Below are 25,301 nucleotides of genomic sequence, written 5' to 3'. Positions count from 1 at the left end.
ATGTCCACAGATCAGCAGTCAGTTAATTTCCTGTAGGGTGTGGTGTAAACAACACACACACACACACACACACACACACACACACACACACACACACACACACACACACACACACACACACACACACACACACACACACACACATTGGAGAATCATATAAACAGAAGAAAATCTGAGAACAGGCATCTACTTTCTATATGCAATGCTGCACTAAGTTATACTGTATGTGCAGTATCAAATCCATAAAGCCTGCTGAGTGAATGCAGAACAACCTGCAGCGTAGTTACCATTCAAGGATTATTGAAATTTTTTTTCCATCTTCTCTCCCTACATTGCATTTTAAACTGTGGTAAAGGCTTGGAGTTATCTGTAAACATAACCCAGTCAATATATACACATATTCACTCTTAATTTTTGCTTTGCTTTTGGTCTCCACCAGCTCCAGAGGGAAAAGTTTGGCTCCTGAGCAGCTAAATATGACTCTGTGCTTGCATGCTATGTTAACCAAACCATTACAGTTGTGAACTGTGAAGCAAAAGCTACATATAAATTATATGAGATGTAAAATTTGCATTTTCATTAACATAAACAACAATGGGCCCTTTGTTTGTCTATCAAAATAAGACTTAAATATTTAGCAGGCACTTACCATAAGAGGGATTTTAGCAGGTGTGGGGGAACCCTAAGATCAGGTGTCATAATGAGCTACAGTAAGTCCTATAATAGCCTGTATCATGAAGCTGTAATCAGCTGATCTTTGCTGCTACACTGATAGTCACAGCAGTGGATTTAGCCAACTGAATTCAACAAGATACAAGCATTTGTTTTACAAGCTATTTCCCAGCCCCTATACACTATGAAGCTATTATAAAAGTATTTGGGCAGTGAATCTAATCAATATCATCACTTTAAATGGATATCTGCTGCCCTTGATGTAACCTAATGTTAACCAAACTAACCAATTTAACATGCACTCCTGCACCACTGTGATTAGTAGACTTACAGTATTTTCATTCAAAGCTTGAATCACATAAAATAAGCATACCTCTATTTGGCCTGCAAGATGTTTCAGTAAAATATGATTCAGAAATACATCATTTATAGATCCCATATCTGATTTGAAAAGAATCAGGACAGTAAGATTTAAATTTCCAGTTTAGCAAATGTCAGTTCTTGAGCAGTGCTGACCTTTGAAAATAATCTCATCTTCTTCTCTCTCTCTCTCTCTCTCTTTTTTTTTTTTTACATCTTTCTCCAGCTCTTAATGCCACACATTGTTTTGTTTTTTCTCTCTCTCCCTGTGGAAAACAGCAGCTGTACATTAGCTAAAAGACACATTTTGTGATTAACTGTGCAGAAACGATTCGTGTGTTTGGTGATATTTGTTGAGCTGCCTTTAAAAGTTTTGTTTTTCAATGACCTGCAACCTAAAACAAGCTCTCTCCTCTTCTGTATCACTTGCTAGATGCTAAAATACAGTAACCACAACTTTACGTCAGCATCATGAACGCATCACAAGGACGAAGAAACTGATGCATTAAAGGTATAAGCAGGTAATGGGATGACGTTATTTTTTTTATTCATGAACAGGTATCTCCATGCCATTACTGGAAGCAGCGCCGGGGTACAGCACATGAAAAATGAATTCATTCAACAGTAATTTGCATTAACCTGCCTATCAGATTTAATTGCTCATTATCTGAAACACCGTTCTGGATCATTCCAGACCACTTTAACCCCTGGTTACAGCAGCTGCACAAGCTGCTCCAAAAGCTATTCTTTGATTTGGCACCTCAGGCTTTTTCATGCTTTTTTAAAAAAACAAAACAAACAAACAACTTTGCTTCATGAAACATTTATGAACTCACAAAAGCAGCAAGTAAACTTCATACTCAATATAAAAGCAAGCATTAAGGAATATGTGCATGTGTACAGTATATTAAATATTACTGTGGCAGATGTCTGCTCTGCTGTTGATCAAACATTTATGCTTGTTTTCCAAAAAACCCCCCAAAAACCGCAACAACATTAAAGTGGCTTTAGACAAATAATAATTTAGAAGGTAATGACATTACACCTAATGTACAAAATGGCAAATAATGCATTTTAGCTGCAATAATGTTTCACATCAAACATACAGAAGTAAGCCATACCCCCATACTCCAATCTGATCAGACAGAGCAATAGATCTGCTAAACCAGGATATTGTTAATGAAACTGCTCTTAATTGAAGCCAAGCATCAAACCTGACCAGTCTATTGTCTTTCTGTCTATCTTTCATTCAGCAATCAAAAGCATTAAGTAAAGCCTCTTAATTTATACCACTTCAATCAGGGTGAACTCCAAAGCAATCATTATTATTTACTTTTCATTATTCTTTTTTTATTTCAGTTATTCATTATTCTTTCCTACACTCGGTGCTCATACATGTACATGTGTGTGGACAGAATTATGGTCTGTAATCTCTTTTGTGATTACTCATGTACACTGATCATCATGTTCCATATTTATTAATCTGAGCTGGTTAAACTGCAATTAATTTGAACAACATCAATTATATAAAACAGGTTATATTTTAAAATAATGCAAGAAAGTAGACTTGGAACTTTTTCCAGCTGCTGCTGTAGCTGGTTTGGTCAACTTTGTGTTCACTTGCAGTGGGATTAGCAACTGTTTTTCTGTATTTTTATTTTTATACAACCTTAGCTTCACTCCCACCCTCACAACACTTTGCTTTGGTATTTGCGCCAGTGTCCAGTATATGTTGCTTATATACACCAGTCTCACCCATTGCAAGATCTTTATACACCAAGTTCTTGCCAAGCACAACACACACACTTGATCCTAATTCTCGTGCCTTTCAAAAATTCCACTTTGATTTGATGCTGAGTTGTGCTTTCAGTTTTATTGGACACCTTTTTCCAAACTCATTTTGAATTTCAACTTTATCATTTTTATTGACTTCTAAAAACAGCATTGTGTCCTGAGGTCTGTACAAAAATGTAGGATTTCGTCTTATCCTGTTAACTTCAGGGTAACCCCAAATTTCTCTACACTAGGAGATGGTTCACATGTTACTCTAGTATATCTACTTGGCAGGGTGACAGAGTGTAGAACAAACCTGATGACACTACAAACTCACAGAAAGCTCAACAGACGTTACGAGCAGCAGCCACTGTAACCACAGTATAAGACACTCTGTGGGAACTTTTTGACAGCACCCACTGTGGAACTGCTGATGGAGCTGTAGAGGTCAAACAACACCCCCTGCATTTGTTCAAAGTACACATGAACCACTAGTTTAGTGACAGGAACAATGTGTTGTACATTGACAGCTTTATATTTTGTTAAAAGAAAAGAAAGAAAACAAAGCAAAACCTATGTTTACCAACGAGTGTGCCGAATTTTGAAGTCATAATTGATTCCTGTCTTAAAACAAAAATCTTTACATATGACAAATATGTAAAGATTACATGTACATTAACACAAAAAGAGAGGATAGTATTTGCTGAAACAAACTGTTCATTACAGCTTCAGTCTCAGTTTTTCTTGCTTTTTTGCATGGGGAATTCACCAAAACACTTGTTGATTATAATTATTAATTGTCTGGTATAGTATGTAGCTATGTTTAGAAGTAGGCAACACTTTATTTATCATTATTAAGCAAAATCATCTAATCATGTCCAGCAAGTATAGCTGTGGAGATGGGTGTTAGATTATTTTGAAACCCTGACAATTCTGGCACAACTACTTTGAATATTCCAGCGTATAACAAAGCCTTGCTTTGCCCATCACTATTTTTTCCCTAGCAACCAAATCTTTGTATTATGTCCAGTAATAGTAGACAACTCTTGAACAATATGCACAAGACATCATGGCCAAATGATTGAGGGTCTTTAATGACCTACAGTGAATTAAAGTATAACATGAATGTTATTAGAAAGAACAAATACTTCACAAATGTACATGACTATCTCCCAGCAGTTTATATCAGCACATTAATGGCTAATTCCTTTGTGATAAAGCATCCTATATATATTCTTTTGAGTCATGAATGCAAAAGAATAGATGAGTATTATTTTTAGTACTGTTATATTTTATCATATATTTACAAGTTCACTGAACATGAAAAATATGGGACAATATAACTGTGCAGTCAGTCAGTGAGGAAAGTTGGAGACCTTCGTGTCTGCTTCTATCAAGCGTCATAAATTTTGAGCCAGTTCTGATTGCTCAGCTCATGGCCCACAAAACTTGTTGAAATATTGAGATGTGCTCATTCAGTGAATAAGTCACACTGTCTCACTGGCGGTTAAAATCTTCAGCCTTGTATGACAAACCTGCCACAGATTTAACTAATGACTGCTGCCTACCGGAGGCCCGAAGTCCTTTATCATTAGAGTGCTTCTCTGTTAACCCCGGATTTTCTTACTGGAAGCTGTTCTGTTTTGAAGCACACAGTTTTAAAAATTCATTGTATCTTGGAATAATTAATCGAAAGTTAAACATTCTCATGGAAAGGCTGGATTAAACAGCACAAAAAATCGTGTGCTTCTAACTGTTATTATAATGATTTCATAATATACAATAATAAAAGACACTTCAGTGGTCAACAGTGATATTCCTTTTACTAAAGGGCTTTATTAAAATTGTCTAAGCAATCATTATCATAAGTATATCCTATATCCTATTATGCTAATTAAACATATGAGTTGATGACAAAATTAATATTTTAACTTATTTTACAAATACACAATTAAATATTGTAGATTATACACTCACCAGATATTTTAGTTGGTATACCTTACTAATATGAAGTACCCATCAAAAACATGCTTATGCACTGTTCCAAAAAATAGTAATGTCAAAGTATCTTACTGTATATTTTACAATTTTGTACTGTCTTTCTAGAATATCATAAAATTTACATAAGTAGACTGTGATTTTACATGTCAAAGGTAAAATAACATAACATCACTGTAAATATAGTAGAACACAATTTACTTGTTTTTTAAATATATTTTTTTGTACATATTTAGATTGTAAAAATACATTCAGAAATGTATCATAATTTCACAAATATTTGTCTGTTATGTGAGAGAATGATCTGTTAAATTCAAATGTAATACTATGGAAAAATATATAAAATGATCGAACATTAATGAGAATAATCAATACTTAAAGGAGTATTTGAATTATAATTTTGCTGAAAATGTCATGTCATCTAGGTCTGATTCAATAATTCAGAAGTAACAAGCGAAAATATAATTAATAGGAATAAAAACTAAAAAAACATACAAAACATTGCACGGCCACGCTGTGCTAATTATATATTTTAAAAAATAAATGTAGAGGTAGGAATTGATTGATTTGAAAGATTGAACTGTTGAATTCAAATGTAATGCTATGGAAAAGTATATAACACGATTCCTATAAGCTTGTGTTACATCACATAAGTATTATTATTTTTGCTGTTTAGGGTGATCGTGGCTCAAGAGTCTGGAGTTCTCCTTGTGATCAGAAGGTTGCCGGTTCGAGCCCCGGCTCGGACACCCTCGGTCGTTGTGTCCGTGGTCAAGACTCTTCACCTACTGGTGATGGCCAGAGGGGCCGATGGTGCGATATGGCAGCCTTTCCTCTGTCAGTTTGTCCCAGGGCATGCAATCCATTATTATTCAAACCAACTGTTAACTATATATTTCTGCACATTTACGTATTATGATTCATATTGCCACATTCATTGACTTTGTTTATAGGTGATTTCATTGTTTGATCACGTTAAAATGTTCCTAATTTAATGTTAAAAGCACTTGGAAAAGGCAGAATCCCATGTAAAATTAGCACAACAAACTCTATTTTCATTACTGAAAATAACTGTATTTCTATGGGACGGTTATTTTCTGTTATTTTACGGTAGTATTTTGGCATACCATACCAAATCGCCCCAGCTGCTGAAAACGGTAATATTCCGGCAGCTGGGGCGATTTGGTATGTGTGGAGGTCATATGAGTACAGTGAACTCATTTTAATGTTCAATAAACCTTTTTGGGATGATTTGGGCTGTGTGATGTGCTGAAATGCTTGGGTGGTATATGTATGTGTGTTTAAATCGTCCTATATACTGATCTACTTAGATTAAAGGAAAGTTCACAGATTAACCAATATAAAGTGTGAAATGCTGATTATGGACAGTTATTTGGACATTACTTCCAGTAGTGTTAATTATCACTTTGCATTTAAAGTACTTAAATTTTAATCAGTGAGCATCCACCTCACTTTTATGCTTGCTGAAGCACACATTTCTATTACAGTTGAGAAATAAAAGCAGGGAGAAAAAAGTGTGTAACTGGTGATGTAAAGATTAAAACAGGTGATTCACACATACGTCGACAGTGCTTCAAGATAAAGTGCCAAACACTGAGCAAAATGCAATTGCTTCCAGTCTGTGCAGGGTTGTATGTACTGCCAAAGATGCAAAAACAGCAAGTTACAAACAAAACATGATGCATTACTTAGCTTCGACAGCTACTTGTAGCAGAAGCGGGTCTGAAGAATGAGGTAACATGTTGTCAGTATAACAAATGGTGAAACTCCAGTAGCTTGCAGGTTTAATGTTCAGATAAGTAAATAGAAGTACAGATACCACAGATGTACATTTAAAAATGAAACTGAAGTCCAAAACTTGTACTTCAGCTGAGGGAAAATAGCAGCTAACAGCAAATAGACAGAGTGACAGCTGTACAGTGTGATAAGCATATCCACTTCAGGCAAATTATTGTTTAATGGATTAATGCATTGAATATTTATTATCCTCGATTAAGAAGTGATGTGATCCAGTTGAAAAGTTGTATGTTTGCAATTAGGGTTAAAAAATACACAAGTATCAACTTGTACTCAGAGCAGTACCAGACCAGGAGCATTAAAACGTAGGCTGCAACCAGAGCCGACCGCATGTTAGAGAGAATATCTGTAAATTTCACAGCTGCACTGAAATATGTAGGTTTCATTCTCCAGGGACTACAAATGTACAGTGTGTGTGTCTTAGCTCACCAATCAGATAGTTGTTGATACTGTTGTTTGGCTGGACAGACCAAGGGACAAACTGAGTCTCACCACATTCACAAAATTGTGTGATTAGCTATATTACAGCCACATCTTATTGGTCACAGCACTCATTCAGCAGCTTAGTGACAGTGAAGGATCAGGTATTTGAAAGAATAAAAATGAAAGCAATAGGAGCAGTGAGAGGCAAACTGTGTTGACATCAATACATCTCATCTAGAGGGAATGGAGTTGGTGGTCTCTCTGTCACTTCAGGCGTGCAATATGGGATGTGTTTCCACAGACAAGACACTAATGAGTTTTCTGTCACCATATAGATGATAAATAACTGGAAAATTAACCAAGCCTTTCTAAGGTGATGAAGGACGTGATTTTTTTATGGACTTGAGTGAGAGTAAGAGGTTGGTTATTTGGTCTCACTGGCTTTGACATGAAGTGTTGTTGCTGTGCTAAAAGAAATTGCATGTCTCTGAAAACTTCACCCATATTTGGTCTGTATAAAGTCTTGTTGCTATTGTGGAAATTAAAGCACCAAAACACTAGCTCAATTGTATTTTGAGGACTCGCACACAGCCAGACACCTTTATCTCTTAGAAACTTTCCACTCCAAGTTATGCATGACTGTACAGTAAATCCTAGTGAGGTTCTTTCCCCCTCACTTTGCCCCGGGATAACGCTGTTTCCACATGGCTCACCTGTCTGATTTGGTTAGCTCTGGCGAGTCCACTCTCTCATATACCCATACATTCATGTGCACACACATGCCCACACAGTGCACTAAGAGAGCTCCTTACAGCTCTCTTGTGTGGTGGAAACGATCGAATCAGGATCAGATCATTAATCCTTACGCCTGATGCCAGTGAAAGCCCCGGAACTTGAGTCTTCACTCACGGTCTGTCAGTTTAAATCCTACCAAGCATACCGACCTTTAAATGCTGACTAGACAAAGGTTTGGACGTAAGCACGGCCTGGAGTTCATGTTAAAAGTCATCATAGTGGAACGTGTTGCAGTGCTGACCTGAACAATATGTGAGTGATAGTGAGCTCCATGGTTTGTCTACTGCATCTCTGCTGCAGCTGTAAACCTACCCTTATGTAAGAGGACACGCAACTGATTCTTGAACCCTTCTTACAGGTCAAAACATCTCAGCTCTAGCACCATGTTGTGAAATAAAATAATAATATGAAGAAACTGAAATTCAGCCCCGAGAAAACCTTTAATCCAAAAGTCAATTGTCCAATCATAGTAATTATACACAAGGATTCTTGCTACTCATCAAGTATGCATGGGTCTGTGCAAGAAGGCTTGTTTACAACATTTTCAAATTTAGGACTGAAAAATTACATCCAGGGTGAGAGGTTGGTGTCTTTTGGGATTGTTTTGAGGCTGGCTAATAATACAAGCATAAAAAATTCTGTGCTTCAAGTTTAGTGAGCGAAATTATACTGTTTTATTTTTATGGCACTTCACGCTAATGAGCAGGTACTTGTATCTGTCTAATGTCACACAGTCAAAGAATGCAGAGAAAAGGTGATGGCTTAAATTCAGGCTTTATAATGTCTCTGAGCAGACCATTACATGGAGTAATGCTCTCTGTCTGTTTTCTTTAATACCCAATCAAAATCTTAGTACTTAGAGTACAAGACCATGGATGTTACCTGTATTTCATGAAACACAAATTGGGGGAAAAAAGTAAAAAAACAACAACTGCATAATAATCTACTCCTGATAATTTTCTGAGCTGTTTATATGTCATTAACATTTGAAAAACAAGCAGTTGTAAGTAGGGTGGAACAGTCTGTTATGACAGATGTTCAGACACCTTTAAAAAAAAAGGGTGAAACTGTTTTATATCCAAGTATGAAGGCATCAGAGTTTTAGTTTATTTCGGGACCAGTTAAACTTCACAAATACATTTGATATCTATACTCACCAGCCACTTTATTATGTACACTTGCTGAGATTTTCCCACACAACAATTTCTAAGATTTAAAGGTCATGATTTCAAGCAAGCAAACAAACAAACAAACAGAGAGCTGCAGTTTTCTTGGCAATAAATCTTTGTTGGTGAAAGAAGCCAGACTGCTAACACTAACCCCAATTCAGTTCAATTTAATTCAATTTATGTTGCACCGCATCAAAACAGCCGTCACCTCAAGGCACTTTATATTGTAAGATAGAGACCTACAATAATACATACTGTAGAGTACATGGCCACTCATTATAACATGCAGATACATGTCTCTGAACACACATCCCTCCTGTCAGCTAAGAACACGATAGTGAAGCTACAGTTCACATTGGCTCACCAAAATCAGACAACAGAATATTAGAAAAAATATTACCTGGTCTAATGAGTCTCAGTTTTTGCTATGACATTCAGATGTTAGGGTCAGAATTTGTATCAATAGTTCACATTCACACATCCTGTCTCCTTTTATTGTAGTTTGAAATAAGCATTTGTCATCGAACGTACACCAGGAAGAGCAGAATGAAACTCACAGGTCAAAGTTTGCATTTTTGGAGGGAGTGGGCATCTATGACTTCTGGAGATACAATGTTAATGATACACACGTGGTTACAGTTGGGTTGTTCATGTTCACTGCCCTGATTGCTTGCGTGTGCTTGTGTGTGTCAGCTAATGCCTTTGTCAGCAGCTGTTCATTTTGTCCATGTGCAGCACTAGCTGAGCGGTGGGTGCTTGACATTTAAGCAAACAATCTGCTCTCAATAAACACTCAGCTTGTGGTGTTTTATGCTTTGTGGTGTTTTATGGAGCGACCGTGGCTCAGGGGGTTGGGAAGTGTATCTGTAACCGGAAGGTCGCCGGTTCGATCCCCGGGCTCTCTGTCCTGGTCGTTGTGTCCTTGGGCAAGACACTTTACCCTACTTGCCTACTGGTGTCGGCCAGAGGGGCCGATGGCGCGATATGGCAGCCTCGCTTCTGTCAGTCTGCCCCAGGGCAACTGTGGCTACAACTGTAGCTGCCTCCACCAGTGTGTGAGAGTGAATGAATAGTGGCATTGTAAAGCGCTTTGGGTGCCTTGAAAAGTGCTATATAAATCCAATCCATTATTATGTGTTTTATGCTCCAAAGTTACAAATGAGCCTAAATTAGTATCTTTTCAGATTGCGGTTCCATCTGTGCAATGTGTATTTTATTTAGGTGGATTTTTGTAAACTGAATAATATTTACTAATTTAAAGAGTACCAGAACAGAAACCTTGCACAAATACTACCTGCCCTTATTATAACCTTGCCTACATCATATTCAGTGTGGTGATGTACAGAGATAAATTTGTGTCATCACCCAAAAACAAAAGGCTACCTGACTATAACGCTGAGCTCGAAGGGCATCTTTACAGACTGCAAAGTTCACTGTGTCATGCTCATTAATACAAATCCACAGCATCTCCTCTTTAGCCTGGAATTCATGCTACCCATCATTTTTGAAAAGAAAGAACAATTTGTATTTGTCAGACTACAGATCAGTGAAATGAGCTCTGCTGATTATTCAAATTCCAGTCCAACGTTAATTCCAGGCTTAAACAAAAATTGCTGAATGCCATCTAAATGCAATCAACTGTGCTTTCCAGTGAAACATGCTCTAAAATGATTCATGAATCTGTGCTCTCGTCTGCAAGTTTCCAAGTAGCCTTATCTTAATATCAATTACTAATTAGAAAAAGTCTTTTGCACCAACATCCTATGCAAATCTGACTTGTGCTTTGAGATAATACTATAGCTTCATAAACCAGCAGATCAGAGCTGGAACTCAAAAAATGAAATGATCTTCTGCAGCTGCAGATGTTTAGCATGCTAAACTATGTAGGCTTGATTTACTGTCTCTTACATAAATATAAACAAGAGCAAATTTAGTTTTCTTTCTAAATTATCCTCTTTTTCAAAATTCAGCATTCCTTTGCCCTTGGAAAAGCCTGTAATCTCCCCTTGAGACATGCCTGCATAAAGAAATTTTGCTGATCGTAGTTCAGTGCAAAGGATAGATGATTTTAATTCCACTCAGATACAGAACACAGTAAACATATTGGCTTTTTATATTTACTTTTCTGTCCGGCTTTCCACTTTGACTTTACTTCAGGTTATGTTAACTAACCGAGCAAATGTTTAGTCAGCAAAATGAGATTAGCCAAATTAAAAAGGTTTTCTCCTCCCATTTAAATCAGAAAAACCACCTCGTAAGGCCTCACCCAGTGTGGGCCATTCAAGGTTCTTATCTAAATCAGTCATTATGGTGCCATTGTGTTGCCTAGCAACTGACTTAAATGACCTGTTTATAAGCCTCCATACACTCATAGAACTCCATTAAAGCATCCTAATGTATAAATTTCAAAATAAAATCTAATTTACATTCACAAATATTACGCATTCTTAGCAGTAATTGCCTTGTTACATTTGTCAGTGTGATTAAATATATCAGTTTGCCAGCAACACAAACAGGCCAAACAATACTGTAGCATGATGAAGTGCTACTTAATATAACATAGCATTACACGAACCACTATAACATAAAATACTGTATTTCCAGGACAGCACTGATTCATAAAAACACATTCAGAATTCAGAGTAAGCACTGAACTGTAGCAAGTTCTGATTTTAAATTTTGTGAAACATACATGTGGCAACTTTAACAGGACACCTGAGGGGTAAATCACATTGTACATCATCAACTAAAATATTACCTTTGTACCGATTATTTAAAATAAGATTCAAAACATGCAAAGACTGAGCGATCTCAGAAAAAAAAGGAAGCCTCGTTTGTTTTTAGAAAAAGCCACTCCTTTTATCAGATAAGAAAAAACTCAACCGTTGTTTCTCTACAATTGTGTGAATTCGTGTCATAAATGTTTTAAAAAGGTCTAAAACTACTGTAGCAATTTAGCAAATGACTTGCAAAGAGGAGCAGCAAAAACACTGTAAGTGCAAAGGTGCATGTCTAACAGAACTTTACTAAAGGTTTGCTGATTTTTAAAGTAGTCTGTTAGTCATAAAAACAGCAGCAATAGTCTGTTTTTATACAGGGAGTGAGATTGTTCACTTTGGCATCACCCCTGCCTGGTGGCTTGGATCTCCGACTACCTCACCGACAGACCACAGTACGTCAGGCTGAAGGACATCACGTCTGACACAGTGGTCAGCAGCACAGGAGCACCACAGGGAACTGTGCTGTCCCCTCTTCTCTTCACCCTGTACACCTCTGACTTCTGCTACAACTCTGAATTATGCCATATTCAGAAGTTTGCAGATGACACGGCCATCATGGGGTGTATCTGGGATGATCAGGAAGAGGAGTACAGAAGTCTGGTGAGGAACTTTGTCGCATGGAGTCACACAAACCACCTGCAACTCAACACCTCAAAGACTAAGGAACTGGTTGTGGACTTCGGGAGGTCCAGAGAAGGTCCACTGCCAGTTCAGATAGAGGGGGAGGAGGTGGAGGTGGTCAACAAGTACAAGTACCTCGGGCTGTGGATGGACAATAAACTGGACTGGTCATGCAACACAGAGCACCTGTATAAAAAAGCCCAAAGCCGACTGTACTTCCTCAGGAGGCTGAGGTCTTTTAACATCTGCAGGAAGCTCCTGAGGATGTTTTACCAGTCAGTGGTTGCTGGAGTACTTTTCTATGCTGTGGTGTGCTGGGGAAGCAGCACAGCAAAGAGGGACTCATCCAGGCTGGAGAAACTGATCAGGAGGGCTAGCTCTGTGGTCGGCATGAAGCTGGACACTCTGGTGACAGTGGCAGAGAAAAGGACATTAAAGAAACTGATGGACATTATGGACAATGCTGGGCATCCTCTGCACACGGCCATTAACAACCAGAAGAGTCTGTTCAGTGACAGGTTGCTTCTCCCCAAGACAAGAACTAACAGACTTAAAAACTCCTTTGTCCCACACGCCATCAGACTGTTTAACTCCTCTCTGGAGGGGAGAGGGAGGGGAAACAGGAGGACAAAGGAGGGGGGAACAACTAAGCTGTAGTGCCTCTGCACCTCACTGTACAATACCTTGTGCAATACTTTTTGTAAATAGTCAACAGTGCAATAGACTCAATACTTGAAATGTGCAATTCACTTGTATTTTTATTTTTTATTCCTATTTATTCTATTTATCCCCTTTGTATATTTTATTTATATTTGTCTCTGTATTTATATATGTGTGTGTGTGTGTGTGTGTGTGTATATATATATATAACAGTTCTGTAACTGTAACTTTGGTCGTTGCTGTGCTTTTTTTGGAAGTCGAATTTCCCAGAGGAACCCACCCGAGGGATTAATAAAGTTCTATCTTATCTTATCTTATCTTATCTTATCTTATCTTATCTTATCTTATCTTATCTTATCTTATCTTATCTTATCTTATCTTAGTACTACTTAGCCTAGTCTCAAACCAGTGTTTGTTTTTGGTCTTTTGTGGAATTTCGTAATCATAAGAAACATAAATCATCTTCAGTCTGATTCTTTTTAGTCTCATTCAAAAACAAGTACTGACACAGAAACAGCCACAGAAAGAAGTGCAAACAGGCTCAAATCCAAATTTTGTACCCAGGTACACTGAAGTGCACGCTTCACTACACCAGTTTGCAGAGTGTAACCTCCTGTCACGGGCAGTTTGACTCAGAGGTACAACTGTGGATCCAATTTCACATGGCGTTCCCCACTAATAGTGATACACAAGCACTATTATGATGATCAGTACTTATTATGCTTTTTTTACAATGTACCAGTACAAATACACTTTGACATTAGTGAACGATGGTGCCAGAGCTTTAAAGCCCTCAGTATAAAATATGATACAATGTGACAGCTGGACACAGCGGGCAAATAAAAAGTAAAACGTTATTATATAAAACGTATTAAATTATTTAAATGTGAAAATGTCAAAGAATTATTAGTAATCCGAGTTTGAACTGCAAGATTAAAATTTAATGAGAGGGCAGCTTTAATAAGACTACGCTATTTTTCACCTCAGAGGTGGGTGGGGGTGGTGTGGGTGATGTTAAGTTTTCCTGTCAGTGAAGTTTATATCAGGTCAAGTATTTCTGGACTTAGCAACATCTTGTGCCTTTTCCTTGCAGCTCACAACTGACGTCACCACTACACAAAGGAATGTAAATAGAGCTCTGGAAACAAGGCAAGAAGCACAAAAACCTCCTCCGTAAATCATTTCAAATAGTTGCCTCTGAATGTAAATAAACAAAGCAGCCCCTTATAACCAATATGCATGCGTATACTTTAACAAAATTAAGTTATTATTATAAAAATGATCACTGAAGGACTTGATAGCTGTAGCTCAGGTGGCAGAGCAGATCAGCCACTAACCAGAAGGTCGGTGGTTCGATCCCAGGCTGCTCCAGTCTGCATGCCAAATATCCTTGGGCAAGATTCTAACCCCATGTTGCTCTCCGATGCATCCATCGGAATGTGTATGAATGTTAGATACTTAGAAGTGCTTGGGTGAATGAATTAGTTGTATAAAGTGCTTTGAGTGCTCAGACAGAGTAGAAAAGCGCTATATAAGAACCAGTCCATTTACCATAGCTTTGATCACAGTTGTGAAAAAGAGACGTGTCTTTACAAGCACCATCTTTTAGTGCTGTAGAGCATAGTTCTGCTTCTGCAAGCAGTTACATATATTTTTATCTTCAATTTAATTCTCTGCATATTCTGGTTCAACTGTGATAGACTGGTGACCTTTCCAGGGTACCGAGGCTTTCACCCTATGACAGCAGAGATAGACTCCAGACTGCCCTGCAAGTCTGAGATTGATGGATGCATGGACTGATGGGTGGATGGAAGGACAAATAAAACAAATAAAGTCAAAAGAAAAAAAATAGGCCTGCTAACGTCACAGCAAAGGCACAACTTTAATAATAACAATAATAATAATCATGGATTGCATTTATATAGCGCTTTTCGAGACCCTCAAAGCGCTTTACAATTCCACTATTCATTCACTCTCACATTCACACACTGGTGGACTTTAAGAGGCCTGATCTGTTTGCCAGTTTGATTCTGTCTCTTGTGTCATTGTCTAGAATCAGGTTTAGAGGCAATAGTCTAAACAAAGTAATCCAGATCTCTGAACCCTGGTCAGGATCCCAGTGTGTTTCCAAGCCAGAGGGCATGCATAATCCCTCTGGTGCAGTCTTTGTGTGACTTGTGATCTCCTTCCAGTTGGATTCCCTGAAATAAATTCCAAGGAGGTGATATCCTGGTCAGATGCCTAAACCATTTTAGTGGATTCCTTAAAATTTGAAGCAGGAGCTATTCTACTCTGGGCTCCCTCTACTATAACTACTTCTCACTGTGTCCCTGGCTGTGAGCCTATAGACCATGTACAGATGAATGTACAGACAGCCTTGTTTTTTCAGTCACAACTTAGAGCTCACGACCACATTGATAGTAGGAATGTAAATAGACTGGCATTTTGCTTCTTCCTCCACATAGACTGAAAATTCCAACTTACTGATTGTGTGTTTTCCATGTCTGCCTTCAGTTATAATTTGGATCTCCAGCTACTTGAAGTCCTTAATGTTGGGGCAACATTTCTCCTTCCACATCAGCCGACCACTGTTACACAGCCAAGATGGACAGTTCTCCTTCTAAAGTCAAGGTTTTATTTAAACCACTCCACTCCAACAGTGAAATTCAGGAAACTACATGAGGTGACCCCTTGAGTGTGTTTTCATGTACATGTAAGCACACTTAGTGGATCAGACTATACACAATGCTAATATTTAGCGGCCGACTTTAAGTACGTAATGAGAAAAAGCAAAACTACCTAAAAGCTTTAGTATCTCTGCTATGAAGTTTACATGATAACACTTGGCCGTTTAAGTTTGGTTGTATGTGTCTGGGACTTTTAAGTTCAAGGGCTCTGCAGCTCTGAAGATGGATGACGACAAAGGCAATATGCACATGGGTGTCAGCTGCAGTCTGATGACTGGAGCGAATGCAAGACAGATTGTCACCACACTGTATTAACCCTCACCTAGACACTGCTTCTGTATCCTGTTCAATTTACAGGAGGCAGTAAAGTTGTTTTCTTCTTCTTTAAGTTCAGGGCTAGGTTGAAAATAAGTTAGGAGGCAGTCTGTATGCATGGCTTACATTTACTGAAGGTTTGGATTACAAAGAGATGCTTCTGGGAGTACATATTTTACAGTGTGCAGTGTGCTTAATATGGGCAAGCATGCAATTCTTATAAATAACTGCACTGCAAAAAGTGAAAGAAGATGAATGGATGTTTGCCCTAAAAATATTACATTTTCTTCATATCTGGCATTCTCAAACTGATCTAAAGTTGCCTTTTTTCTTGATGTCATGTAGTGCTGGCCCATTGCATCATACCACATGCAGGGTCTGCCAAGTCTTTTCCCTGGAGCTCTGTCCTCTGGATAGCTGAGCTTTTTCAAAGTGCTTGCATTTCATTGCCTACCTATGTATGTACTCAATCTAAATGAAGAAAGTGTGCAAGACTGGGGCCGCTATTACATCTTATTTATGCAAAAGTTGTGGAAATAGAATTTACACAAAAACCCAGCTACCAAATCGATACTTAAGAGTATCAAAGATGTCAGCTCAAAAGGAGATATGGTTCTTAAATCTATAAATGTGAATATAAATGAGTAATTACAGTATTCTGTAATTCCCTGGTAATGCACTGTTGGCCCGGCATGTAGCTAACAGCAGGGATGGGCAAATTAATCATCACATGCCTCCTAAGTTTATTCTTTCTGATCTTGCAATCAATGGAAAATGTAATAGAGCAAGGGAGACATGAAATTAATAAGGACGTGGTTGATTTATGGCATTAGGACAAACAGAATTAAAAAAATAAATCTGGGATGAAAATTGTTTGAAATTACACCATAAAAGTAATTAAAATTCAGACATCAAACAAAATATACAGTGGGGAAAAATATAAATAGAAACCACATGACTGCAGAAATTACCTGTGTTTTGAATGCCACAAACCTTAGTTTTTCCAGTGACACACATCCAACAACAGCTTCCATCCCCAATGGGACAATTTCTCTCTTCACATTGGGATGGCTGTAGCTCAGGAGGCATAGCAGATAATCGAGCTGGAAGGTTTGTGATTTGATCCCTGGCTGCTCCAGTCTACATGCCAAATATCCCTGGGAATGATACTAACCCCAAGTTGCTCTCCAATGCATTCACTGGTGTTTGAATGGTAGCTGGAAAACACTTAAACATAGAAAAAAAGTGCTGGTGTGAATGAGTTGTATAGAGCTTAGAAAATACAAGCACCACATTGTGTTGATCTCATTGTATTGATATAAACTACCCAGTTCCCAATCATATTAGGTATCCTTTTTATTCTTGCTGCAGTCTCCTTGTCATGTTTGATATCACATCCTCTGGCATGCTCCACTGTGGTGCTTCGGCCTGTCGTGCAACTCTTGATTTTTGTAAACTAGTGCTGTGGCCCCGGCAGCTGGGTTGAAGAGATGAGTGTATGATTATGTAATCTTTTACTGTTGTTTTAATATATTTCAGTACAGAAGCTTAGACATTAATAGTTATACAGAGGGAAAGTTATACAGAGTTTGCAAACTCTAGACGTTGTGGTAAATACTTCAATAAATAGAAGCAACCATTATGGAGTTGATCAGACTACAGGAAGAAGTTGTGTGCCAAACTATTGGCAGAGTTTCGGTGTTTTTTAACCCCCACAGTTACGTAACTTTTCCTCAAACCATCCAGGAAAAAACTCACCAGCATATGAACCATGAAAACTGCACATCATCTGCAACTGTCATGTGCTTTTAAGCTAAATCAGTGGTAAATTGAATTTATAAAGCACAGTATTGGTAATCTGTCCACAAAAAACTGCTGCAACAGTTATGTTAATAAATAATATTTTAATGTATTCCAACACCTGCTCTTTCATGCCAAACACAAATCAGGAAAAGGCCTCTAGTTTCAGCTACTAATCTATATAAACAGTCTTTTTTAGCACTTCCAAATACTGTTTTCGACTACATGAGCTGACCTTTATTTTGACAATTTCTGTTCAGGTGGATTGTAAAAAACACATGTTTATTTAAAGTTTTTAGTGTACTTCAATATTAGCTACTATATGTGAAAATAAAACCTTCAGATTCTGTGTGAACATAGACTAAACAAAATATTAGCCCCAGCCAGTTCTTAGTTTAGAAATTGGAATGCAGAGATATATTTTTAGAAAATTAATTCAGAGATTTTATTAGTAACAGATAAAGTGCCAAATTATACAAAATGCCAGTTAGTGCCAATTCTACTTGGGCAGAGTTGAAATCGTGTTCTGGCACGATCTGGCATTCATTAATCTTTGGTCTCAGTCCACTGAATACTTCATCAGGAGAAGAGGAGAGTTTTGTCTGCATGATATCATGTACCAAGGGATTCGGTCCCAGTTTAAGAGGACCAAGGTTCTGACAAACGGCTGATGAAAGACTGTGGCCTGAGCATTGACAGCTGTCAGCGGTGTGGCTCTGAACAGCATCAGGGTCTTGAACTCAATCTAAGGCACCACAGGAAGGCTAAGGAGCAAAAGTTCCACCTCTTTCTTCTTGTTCTCTGATCATACTAAGGATGTGGATGACATTTCAACTAAAGTCTAGCAAAATCTTTACATTTTTGATGTGATAATAAAATAACAAGCATAACCAGATTGCCTGAGCATAGCAGTCAAATTCCTTCCATTTTTGCCGCTTATCAGGATTTGGGTTGCAGGTGCAACAGTCTAAGCCAGGGGTCTCGAACTCCAGTCCTCGAGGGCCGCTGTCCTGAAGCTTTTCCATGTGTCCCTGTTGCAACACGCCTGAGTAAAATTAGTAAAATTAGCAAGAGTATAGAACTTGACTGCATGCTGAAGTGGCAACCCCTAACCCTACTCAAGTAAATTTAAGTTAATGTAAGTGTTTGAGAAAAATATACTTCTAAAAGTACTTTTATTGCACCATGTTCATTCACTCATGAGCTGCTGTAACATGAATCCAATGGCTGAATCACCACCACAGCATGCAGTTAAGGTCTATAAAGTCTTGCTAATGACCTACTGATTGTATTCAGGCGTGTTGCAACAGGGACACCTGACCTCCCTCTGTCAGCCCACTTCTTCCAGTTCATCCAAGGGGACACCTGGTGCCACCAACCTTCTGATTAGTGGATGACCTGCTCTGACTTCTGATCCACAGCCATCCCAGCGATCCCTTCAGTGTTCTTCTGGGTCTGCCCCGGGGCTTCCTCTCGGTAGGACATGCTCAAAAACACCTCACCCAGGAGACGCCCTGGAGGCATTCTAGTCAGATGCTTGAACCACCTCAACTAGCTTCTTTTGATATAAAGGAGCCAGTCAATGGTATTTTATGTTAACTATTAATACACTTTTAGACTAAATAGTTATTCTTTCACATAGCCTGACAGTCACACATCATAATAACAGTATGTCTGTAACTGGCCAGTATTTACCGCACACATTCTATGCTATTTGTTATTTGCTGTGTTCATGTTCCTGGCTTCATCTCTTCAGCTCTCGTGCTCCCGTTCGTCCTCCAAGTCTTGTCCCTCAATTTTTCTCTCTGTATGGCATTCATTTCAGCTGCCACATCAGTTGCAGAGAAGGATCTGCTTCATACATCACAGTGACTCAATGGCTATCACTGCTGTTTCACAGAAGTCCTACTCAAGGGTGAGCAGGACCCATCTGCATGGAGTTTGTATGTTCTCTCACGCTTTCTTAGCTTTTGCACAGAATCTCAGGTTTCTCCCAGTAATATAAAGCTAAATAAAATAACTACTATGACATAAATGAATGCTAGATGTAGACACGCTCTGGCAAAAGAATCCAAACCTCAAGAACGGTATTTTCAAGCAAAAGAAAAGAGATACAAAAACTAATTATCACTTGAAGACTTCTGAGTTGAAATCTACAAAGGCGAAGCAATGCCATCCTGCTTTCTTATTAATATCACAGTGAGTACTGTCAGGCTCAAAGGGTATTCAAAACAGATGCTTTTGGACACTCATTTATCACAATCTATGCAACTTTTAATATTTAAACTACAATGATATGTAAAGGTATTCACTGGATACACTGGTTTTCATAAACGTGCTTCCTTGTGCGTCAATATTAAAAACCACTGAGGTATGCTAATCAGCTGTAGAGCCCTTTTCATCACCAGCAGCTTGAAGCAGAGCCAGTGACAGTTCTCTCATCCTGGCTCATCAGCTACTAATGCAACAGAAGATAGCTCTTCTTCCACCGTCAGTAGCCTTCCCACCAGATGCCAACAATGAAAAACCCTCCAACTAGTGCTCTCACATAAAATGCATGCATGCCAAGTTCTGTGAAGTACAATCAAAGTCCTTACAGTAAGATCTCCTGCTTTAATGATCCACCTCCACCTTCACCCATCCAAGTTTTTCCTTTTGATCAAAGATGTATTATTTTGGGGGCTTTAATGCATAGCTGGCGTGACAGACCATAGGCTATTCTTTAGTGATTTTTTGTCATTTTTGAGATTTGAGGCTATTCATAAAATATTCAGAGCTGTAGCCCTGCAGATCTAACAACACTTAAGCGATGACATGTCATGATTATTATACAGGATGTTCTAGTCATTTTAGTTAGAAGAAAAGCCTCTGAAGAAGGAGAATAGGATTCAAGGTTCAACGTATTGTTTATCACACTGCTAATACACACTGCTCTCTCCTGTCACAGCTGACATTTGACTAACAGATGGAGAAAGAGTGAAAAGGTCACAGCCCTATTTCATTTTCCATCTTTTTTCTTTTATCTGTCACCCTCTTTAGTTCTGCTTCCTTTTTTCCACTATTCCTTTGTTACTTCATCATTTTTTTGTGTGTTTGTTAGTTTTTCTCTGTACAAACTTTCACTCCTTACTTTCTTTATCTCCATACCTGTACAGTGAGGCTCACTAGAATGGGCTGAAATGTCACAACACATCAGTAGTGAGTCATGCGCCTCACATTGGGGATAAGCACGCTTCCAAGAGTTTGCCATGAGCTGGGCGGCCTTGAGGGTTTGACTTTGTGCCACGGGTGCCGCGGCACACTGACAGCTAAATTAGTTTAATTTCTCTGTCAAATTGTTTCTTTCAAACGTCTTGAGAAGGTAATGAAACTTTGAATTTGATGTCGTACAAAACAGATTATGGTTTTAGTGTCTTGTGCAGCAGGTAATTTCAGCCAACAATAATTTAACTTAACTTTCATCTTGCTTTCCATGATGTGATGGCATTAAAAAAAAAAAACTCAGACAGTACGGTACACGCCACTGGTAAATTGGGTTTGTGCATAATTTTGGCCTCTGTGCTGTGGAATAATGGCAGGAGTCCCCCTAATTTATGTAAAAAAAGCCATCTTTAGTGTTATTTCTGTTTGAAAAAGTTTCCCCCAACACATTTATCACCTTCTGTTCTCACCCTTCCTGATGCATCCAGTTACTGGAGTGAGTGGCTGTGGGAGGCACAGTCCTCCATCACAGGCAGGTATATGCTCACTCAGTAAGCCTTATCACTAATTCAGCAGGATCAAAGGTTATCCACTCAGCATCTATTATTACAATGACACCCTGTTTGTTAGCAGTGCAGTGTCAGGCCAGTGGGAGAGACTTTGATGGCTGTCATTGTGGAGCACTCTTTACCTTTCCTCCACCCCTGCAACTATCACTAATCATTCCTTTCCCTTCAATTAGCTAGTTTGTTTGCACCCAGCAATAGTTTCCAGTGAGCACAGCAACTTAAACACACATCCTCCTCTGAGTAGTCATAAATATCCAGTATTACTCGCACAGTATGTAAATATAATAAAGGTTGTAAGGTGTTTTACATTTTGAAATCACATAAAGTTAAATGCAGGTCACTTATAAATTCTCACTCTGACTGCAGGTGTGTGCATGCCAGATGGAGTTGCTTTACCACTTGGAAACAGAGTGTGGAGGGCTACCTGGAAACGTGTAATCTGGTGGTTTTGTCTGACATTATTAGCCAGTTCTGGATCTGAGTGTTCCTTTTGTTTCCAAAATGAAGCAAAGTTAGAGGCGCCACTGAAATTTGGAAATAGTCTGAATTCTTTCAGCTCCAATTAAATGGCAAGCGTGGCTGCTCTCCCAGGTGTTTAACATCCAGGCATCCATAAAAAAGAGGATTCACAAGGTGTAGCAGAGTTAGACGTTAGCAGGAAGTTAGCTACGTGCTTCCTAGCTAATGATTATATAACATTTTAGTGTGACACTCACATCCCGTTGAAGCACTGAAGAAGACCTGTGAGGTCTTCCCCTTCCTTCCGTCAAGCTCAACCTGTTGCTGCTGATTGGCTCTGACTACCCCCAGTTCCTGACTCCAGTGGAGCCTGGATATCTGGGTCCACAAGGAGGACCAGCTGCACTTTAGGCACAACTTGGTTGGACTCGGCAGGGTTTTAAATGTGCTATATAAATAAATTCTGATTTGATTTGTAAGAGTAGACAAGTATATCTGTGAAATTCAGAAGTGGATGCAGGCTATGTTAGCAAACTCACCGCAGCAGACATGGTGACTAATGTCAGCACCTGATATATACTGCACCACTTGGTTCATCACAATGGCAAGGACTGTATCGTCTTCAGTAGCTCATTTGCACACAGTGGTACTAGCCATCTCCTCCCTTGTCCTTTGTTGGGCTCTATGCTCCTGGATATGTTACTTTCGGAAGTGGATCCCTTTGATGGATCCCATCGTGATCCATCAGTGCTATGCAAGGTCATCTTCTGTGGACGGATCACCATAATCCCCGATCCACAGCTACCTGATCCCGGTGCTTTCAGTTCCTTCCAGGACTTACTGAAAGCTTACATTCTAGCCATCTATAGGGCAGCTGCTGATTTGACACCCATGACAGAGGACTACAGGCAAGCGGAGCTAGCACTCCTCTGGAAGCAGTGGTGCAGCCAGCCAGTCATTCCCAAGCACTGTCATTGTCCATGCTCGCCAGCATGGACAATGACTCATTCCTGATGGGACTGTTTCATCGCAAGATGCAGAAAGCCATTCGAATTATAATCTGATCAAGGTACCTACTTTAAAGGTGGCAACTCTGAACTCCAGGAGCCTCATCAGACTTCCAGCACTCCCACCGATTTTTTTTTCCAGCCTACTGGCTGACCAAATTAAGTGAATTGCACCTTTGCTACGCAAAGTTGGGGTCATCTCTACGAAAGGCCAGCCAGTTATCTGTAGTCATAATGTAGCCACATCTATAGAGAAAATAAATAAGCATACAGCAGCTGGTTGGCCAATCACCATTGATTCAAAGCATTCTCTGCACAAATCAGATGACATGATTCCATCTGTTAATCAGGTACAGGCTTTGGCGCAAAGAGTTTTGTCGGAGCTACTTGCGGGGACAGTTGGCATAGATTTACTGAGTTAGTGAAGCTTCTTTAACAGAAACCACACCATCACTCCATCACATGGCATACACCCTCTTACTGCACTCCACAGCCACACACTTATATTTTGGATGTGTAACTGGTTCCTGTTCAATAAATGAATAAAATAGAGCTGTGTAATTGGATGTGGATTCATTAGGTATCATCGATCTGATCTTATCCTGCAGACCTCTTGAGGTTGGAGATGACTAGAGTCGCCTTATCATTGTCACGGTTCAGCGGCACGAGGGAACAGGGATGGACACAGGTGCAGAAACCAACCCGGAAGCGAGGTGACAGAGAACAAATGATTTATTTCCGCCCACAGGTAAACAAAGGTAAAAAACAAAGTGACGCCACCACACTAGTGGCGCGTAGGATTCGTCGGTGAATAATGAGGGTGACCTAGACACCTCTAGGAGACGGCTGAACAGCGGGGGCAGCGGGGAGGTAGAAACAGGACTAGGTAGGGACCGGGGGCACTGGAATAAGAGGAGATCACGATCAGAGGGATCCAGCAGACAACCAACAATCCTCCACCGTTGAATTGAATTGCCTTACTTGGTTTCAGATGGAGGGGACAGGTGGAGCGGAAAGCCCGGAAGCGGTCGAGGTGTGGGGAGGCAGGCAGGTGAGCGGTGGGCCGGCAGGCCACGTTGTGTAAGCAGCAGGCGGCCCAGGTCCAGGAGGACGGGAGGGAGGGGAACGAGATCTCCACTCCGGGTGCTATCGCTGAGGACAAGAAAAAACAGGTGAGTCATCACACGGCGTCAGGACAAGGTTTATGATGCTCCACTGAACTACCATGGGGATAGCAGATACTCAGGCGATGAATGGTTGAGAGCGCAGGTCTGATATACCGCTGGCACGATTGCTCACAGGTGGTCAGCCAGGGAGGGGCAACCGGACTCCGCCTAAAGGAGGAGGAGCCGCTGTCTGAGACCTGCAGGTGCCCAACCAGACCATGACAATCATTCTCCCATGCATTGTCATGGAGGTCAACTTCATCAGTGATATTCTCCATTACATCAAGTATTTATGAAAATCTGAAATGTACAGCTCTACTATATTTATTCGCTATGAAGGAGTTATGATCCCAATGTTGACGTCCACACTGAATTCTTTTGGGTGTTTACATTTTTCTTTTAAAGCTGTTTGGACTAAGAATGTTGCAAAGTATCCAGCTCTCATAAAAAAATAAATAAATCAGTTTTATAGATAAATACTGTATCGTAGCTGAAACTTTAAAAATAAATAGAAGGCTACAATGTAGAAGATGAAGTCTAACATGAACCAAAGGAGCATCAGTGCAACAGGAGGTGGCCTAAGGGGAAACTGACAGACCAGCAAACCTAATTAGTCAGACCGTTTCAAAAGCTAATTAGATACCTAGTGAATTTATGTTTTCAATTTCAATAATCAAAAGTATGCAAACACTAATTTCTTAACCAAGTGTTTTGCATTAAATATTCAGCTCAGTATAACACTGACATTTATTTCCTTGATATCAATTATTCCCTTAGTCTCTATTTTCTACTCTTCTGAGCCCATCTGTCCCCTTAGGACACAAGTAGAGCAAGAGTGAGAGAGAACTCCTCAGCTGCAGCCGATGGCCAAGGTTTCCTTCCAAACCAGAAAATACAAGGAGGTTGATTTTACTGTTGGCAGGTTGCTGGAGGTGGAATAAGGCTCCCAGCCCACATGCTCAGCATCGTCTTTGGAAGTTGACGGAGAATAGGGGCTGCAAGCAAGCCAGTGAAGTCAGCTGCCGCCC

This window comes from Mchenga conophoros, linkage group LG19 (genome assembly GCF_057382185.1).
Source record: "Mchenga conophoros isolate Kocher_MC1m ecotype Shallow Benthic linkage group LG19, M_conophoros_male_GT1.1, whole genome shotgun sequence".
Taxonomy (NCBI): Eukaryota; Metazoa; Chordata; class Actinopteri; order Cichliformes; family Cichlidae; genus Mchenga; species Mchenga conophoros.
Note: the sequence above shows the minus strand (reverse complement) of the source record.